This window comes from Dermacentor albipictus, chromosome 6 (assembly GCF_038994185.2).
Source record: "Dermacentor albipictus isolate Rhodes 1998 colony chromosome 6, USDA_Dalb.pri_finalv2, whole genome shotgun sequence".
In the NCBI taxonomy this organism is placed as follows: Eukaryota; Metazoa; Arthropoda; class Arachnida; order Ixodida; family Ixodidae; genus Dermacentor; species Dermacentor albipictus.
Genome location: NC_091826.1, coordinates 131,262,976 through 131,268,975, shown reverse-complemented (window position 1 = coordinate 131,268,975; position 6,000 = coordinate 131,262,976).

The window sequence follows — 6,000 nt, the reverse complement described above, 5'->3', positions numbered from 1 at the left end:
GCAGTTTTGTTTCATCCACGAAACAAATCCTACGAAATCCCATGACTACTGCTAAACGATTTCGAAATCGAAGTTGTAGAAAGGTTTAAAACCGTTGACATGATTTTCTCCAAAAATTTGTCTTGGGATGCTCACATCAATTACCTAACGAGAAAACTGTCCGAAGTAATCGGCCTCATGCGTCGAGATTGCTTTACGTTGCCTCTTTCGATTAACAATATTTTGTACAATGCTCTATTCTCTCCTACGCTAAACTAAGGTTCGCTAGTTTGGGGAACAACCAAATAAATAAAGAAACTTCTTTCACTTCAGAAGCGTGCAATACGCCTTGTTTTTAAAGCTCCTTACCTAAGTCACACACATAACATGTTTAACAAGCTTAAGCTTGTAAACGTAAAATTTCTCTACAATTTCGGACTGCTTCGACAACGTAAACTTCAAACAAACGAGAGAAATAACCTTCTCAAATCACTGGCGAAGTTGCGAAAAAATTCCCCGGCCTACAACACACGCTATCCCGAGACATGGAAAGTTGATACGTGCCACACGACCTACGGTAAGCGAATGTTAAAGTACACATTAACGACCTTGTTAAATTAGTTGGCCAAACATGGCAGGGATATAGAATTGATCTCTTCCGATCAGCTACGCAACACATATGTATAACTCTCCATTGCTCTATTTTTTGTTGAAGTACTACTTCTATTTTCTGTACCTTCTCTTTTCCTCGTTTCTGCTCCAGTGAATTTCCTTTCTGTATATTCATGGATTTTCTTTATGCACATATTTGCCTGTTTACGTTGTTTTTGTATTTTGTGTAGTTTTTGCACTTCCTGCAAGTTAATTTTCTTCTGTGCTTTTCGTATGGAATTCATTCCACTTGTAAGGAGGTTTATTGGACGAGTCCAAGAAACAGGCGGTAGCTTTGAACAGTAGGTCGGGAGAGCAAGATGGTGGTGTTCGAGCGCCGATCTCGTGCCCTCCGCTCTTCATGATGATCGGGATGTCATTACCTTCCTTTCTTCATTACAATTACCCCCATCGAGAAAGGTGGAGCCATCCTGGCGATCTAACAGGTGGGGACAAGAGGGTCGAAATACGGCTTGAGGTGGTCCACGTGAACCACATCACGTCCACGTCGACGACGGTCGCCTTGCAGCGTAAGTGGTTCAATGACGTAGTTTACGGGCGAAGTACGCTCGACGACGTGGTAGGGACGATGATAATTTGGGAGTAGTTTGGACGACAAGCCAGGGGCGCAGGGTGGTACAAGCAGCCACACAAGTGCTCCAGGAGCGAATGTTGCGGCAGAAGAGTGGTAATCATCGCGAGCGTTTTTCTGGCGTTGTTGGTCGGCTGTAGTAAACCGCTTGGCTAGTTGTCGGCAATCTTCAGCGTAACGGGCGGCTTCCGACACGGGCGTGCACTATTAGGCAACTGGTGCGTATGGCAGCAACGTGTCGATAGGGTGCGTCATCTTGCGACCGTACAGAAGGAAGAAGCGGGAATACCCGGTCGTGACTTGCGTAGTGATGTTGTACGCGTATGTCGCAAATGGAAGAACCAGGTCACAGTTTGACTAATCAGATGAAACATGTGTCGCAAGCATGTCGCCCAGTGTCCGATTAAACCGCTCAGTGAGACCGCTCGTCTGAGGGTGGTAGGCAGTACACGTCCGATGTACAATGTTCCACTGGTGGAGAAGTGCTTGAATTACATCGGAGAGAAATACGCGGCCACGGTCACTGAGGAGTTCGCGAGGAGGACCGTGTCGAAGCACAAAACACTGGAGGATGAAAGAGGCGACGTCCTGTGCTGTCGCCGTGGGAAGAGCAGCGGTTTCGGCGTATCGTGTAAGGTGGTCGACAGCAATGATAGCCCGTCGGTTTCCCGCCGTGGTCAAAGGTAAAGGTCCATAAAGCACAATTCCAACGCGGTCGAATGGGCGGTCTGGTCACGGAAGGGGCTGTAATGAACCTGCGGCAGGATGCGGTGGTTTTTTTCGTCGCTGACACTCGTGGCTGCCGCGAATGAACTTGCGGACAAAGCAAAAAATTCCGCGCCAGTAGTACCTTTTGTGTAAGCGTTTATAGGTCTTGAAGACACTGCCTTGAGCACACTGTGGGTCGGAGTGAAAGGACGCGCACACTATAGACCGCAGCATTCTGGGGATAGCTAGGAGCCACTTCCTACCATCTGGTGAGTGGGTGCGCCGGTACAAGAGGCCATCACGGATGCTGAAGTGCGAGGCTTGGCGTCGCAGTGTTCGAGTGGTCGAAATGGTGGGTGCCTCGGATTAAACGTCAAGAAACGTCAGGGATCGTGGCGCTCTGCAGAGGAAATGGTGGCGACGTCAAGAGCTGACAATGGGTGGTCTGTAATGGATATGGACGCAGTTTCGGTGGATAGTGGTGACCGCGACAGTGCATCAGCATCGGCATGCTTGCCTCCGGAACGATATATGACGCGGATGTCAAACACTTGCAGTCGGAGAGCCCAGCGGGCAAGGCGACCTGACGGATCCTTCAATGAAGACAACCAACATAATGCATGATGGTCCGTAACTGCATCAAACGTGCGGCCATATAAGTAAGGGCGAAACTTGGCAAGCGCCCAGACTATTGCCAAGCATTCTTTCTCGGTGACGCTTGTGGGGATGCGCGACCCTCGCGCCCGCCCTGATGTTTTTCCCGCATAGCGCGTCTCCTGTGGTCCCGCTTCGCCGCGTGGCCTGCGTGACGTCAGCGCGGTCGATGTGGTTGAAGCGCAGTCCGAGAGATGGCGCTAGTGTTGCGTTGCTGCGCGGTTACTTGGGTGCGGGAGCGGAAGGCGCGAGTCTCTTGGGTTCGAGACAGCCAGCAGCACGGACGTGCCGCGCGTGCAGCGACCCTCTTGCCCGGCGGGTCGGCGCACGGCGGCGGACGTCTCCCGCGTGCGCGCGGCGACCCATGCTTCTGCGAGACCGCCTCGCGTGGCTGCCTTCGAACGCGCCACGATTCGCGTGACTATGCACGCGAACGACCAGGCGTTGGGATCCAGCATGGAGCGAACATATTCGCTCGCGAGGGCGCGGTGAGTCGGACTTCTAGATTTGTCGCGCGCCCATCGGCATGTTTTGTGGATAGCAACTCGGCTAGCGGGCATTGATGTATGAAAGGTGCAATAAATGCCCTTGTGATTGTTTGCACTACTGTGTTGTCGTTCCTTTGTCCCAAGAGTACGGTGTGAGAACCCCGCATCAGACCCCACACGCTATAGTTTGACGCAGCCTTGGTGAGCGTTCTGCTTGCGTATGAGACGACATACTCTGCGAACCCAGGCTTTCATTGTGCGAGAACAGCACCGAGGCTGACACCACTGGCGTCTGTGTGCACCTCAGTTGCGGCCGTGGGATCCTAGTGGCGCAGTATAGGTGGTGACGTCAGGAGATGGCGAAGGGTGGAGAAGGCTTGCTCACAATCTGAAGACCATGACGAAAGATTGGAGGCGCTGCTGAAAAGGTGGGTCAAAGGCGTAATTATAAAGGCGCACAAACCGACTAAAGTAGGAGCATAACCCTATGAAGCTTCGTAACTGCTTTAGAGTCGTCGGTTCGGGGAAGTCGGTCACGACACTTAGTTTAGCTGGGTACGGAACCACTCCGTCCTTTGACAGGACGTGACCGAGAATTGTAAATTTTCGCGCTGCAAAGCGGCACTTCTTGAGATTTAGTTGCAGCTGAGCGGTCTTCAGACACGTCAGGACATGGTTGAGGCGTTCCAGATGGGTTGCGAAATCTGGCGCAAAGACAACAATGTCGTCGAGGTAGCAGAGAAACATGTGCCACTTCAAATCCCGCAGAACCGAGTCCATCATGCGCTCGTAGGTGGCAGACGCATTGCAGAGGCCGAAGGCCATGACAATGAATTCATATAGACCGTCAGGCATGACGAAGGCTGTCTTTCAACGGTCAGCCTCTGCTAAAGGCACCTGCCAATACCCGGAACGCAAATCTAACGATGAAAAAAACTCGGCACCTTGTAGGCAATCAAGGGCATCGTCAATTCTGGGTAACTGCTACACGTCTTTTCGAGGGACCTTGTTTAGGCGCCGGTAATCCACGCAGAAGCAAATTGGTCCATCCTTTCTTTTAACGGGAACCACAGGTGATGCCCACGGACTTTGTGAAGGGCGAATAACGTCGCGTTTAAGCACATCGACAACCTGGTCGGTAATAACTTGACGTCCTGCGGTGGAGACACGGTAAAGGCGTTGTCGCACTGGCGAGTTGGAGCCGGTGTCGATGTAGTGAACAATGGTAGAAGTTCGGCCAAGGGCACGTTGGGCAACATCGAAAGAGTCGCGGAACTTGTAGAGTAGATGGAGAAGAGCAGAGCGTTCAAATGGTTACAGTCCGTTTGTGATCGACGAATCGAATAGGTCGGCATCAGAAGAATTAAGAGCGCTGACGACGTCGAGGTCGCGTCGAGCTGAATCTTGCTGCACGGAAAAAATTTGGCTGATATCAATGGGTTGCACGCATCCAAGGGATTCACCTTTAAGCAATTTGATGGGATTCGCAAGAGGATTTGTGAGGCTGAGAGCACTTGTTCCATTCGAAATAGAGAAGGTCGAATAAGGCAGAAGTGGCCTCCGACTTAGAAGGAGGCATGATGGTTCGAAGAATGCAGCTTCATCACATATGCTGTTGCAGAATACGGGGAGCAAAACAGCTGCTGTCGGCGGAATTTCTGTATCTTCTGTTACGACTAGTTTGTGTGTGGCTTGAAGGGCGAGGTTGTAGGACTGGTCACACAACGGGAAGAGCTCAAGTTCAGATCTGGCACAATCAATAACGGCGTGATTAAACGATAAAAAGTCCCACCCAAGTATGATGTCGTACGAGCAGGATGAAAGGACGATAAACTCAATAATGTAGTGCTCTTTAGCGATAATAGGTCGAGCAGTGCAGGCAGCTATTGGCCGAACAAGGTCTCCATTCGCTGTACGTAAGGGCATCATCTCAAGAGGCGCGGTCACCTTCCGAAGCTTGCGACAAAGTGTGGCATCTATAACAGAAACGGCAGCACCGGTATCTACAAGAGCATATGCACGGGTGCCTTCTACAAAAACTTCGACAATACTCGACGGCAGGGTTCGAGGACTTGAGCATTTCGACAGCGCAGTTCTTGTCTCACGAACTGCGGGGGCTAGTTTCCCTCATTTTCAGGGGCTGGTCGATGACGCATTGGCGACAAGGATCGGCGACGGGGTGAAGGTGAGCGACGAGACGTGGGTTGCGGATAGTCACGTGAAGACGTGCTTGTTTGGGGACACGGACCTTCATAACGAGAGCGGGGACGATTCATGTAGTTCTGCGAACGGGCGTCTGAGTATCCTGGCGCGCGACGGCGGCACAATCGGGCGGTATGACCACGGCCACCGCATACGAAACAGATCGGCCGGTTGTCGCGCGTCCGCCAGGGATTTGCAGTGTTGGGAGTAGCCCATGTCACGGACGACTGAATCGGGGCTGCAGCATACGACACACCATGGGATGGTGAGGGCTCTTGAAGCTGCTGCCACTTTACTACCTCTGCGTAACTAAGAAGCTTGGCGACAGGATGCTGCAGAATGGGCACCGGCATGGGCTCGGAAATCTGTTCTTGGATGACGTGTCGAAGCACGGGAGCCAACAGGATTGGTCGCTGCAGTTGCTGCTGCTGTGGGAGCTCCTGACGCTGAGCAAACGGCAGGAGAGACAACTGACGGGCCACCTCCTCACGCACAAATTCTTTCATTTGTGCGAGAAGGTATGACTGGTCAGGCACAATGTTCAGTGCAGTGAGTGGTTGACTGTACGTGCGAGATGAATGTCGGGTGACAGCCCGCTGCCTTCTCAATTCGTCATAGCTGTGGCACAGAATTACGACTTCAGACACTGTGCCAGGAGACTTCGCAAGAAGCATTTGAAAGACATTGTCGTCGACGCCCTTCAGAATATGCTGAATTTTGGCACTT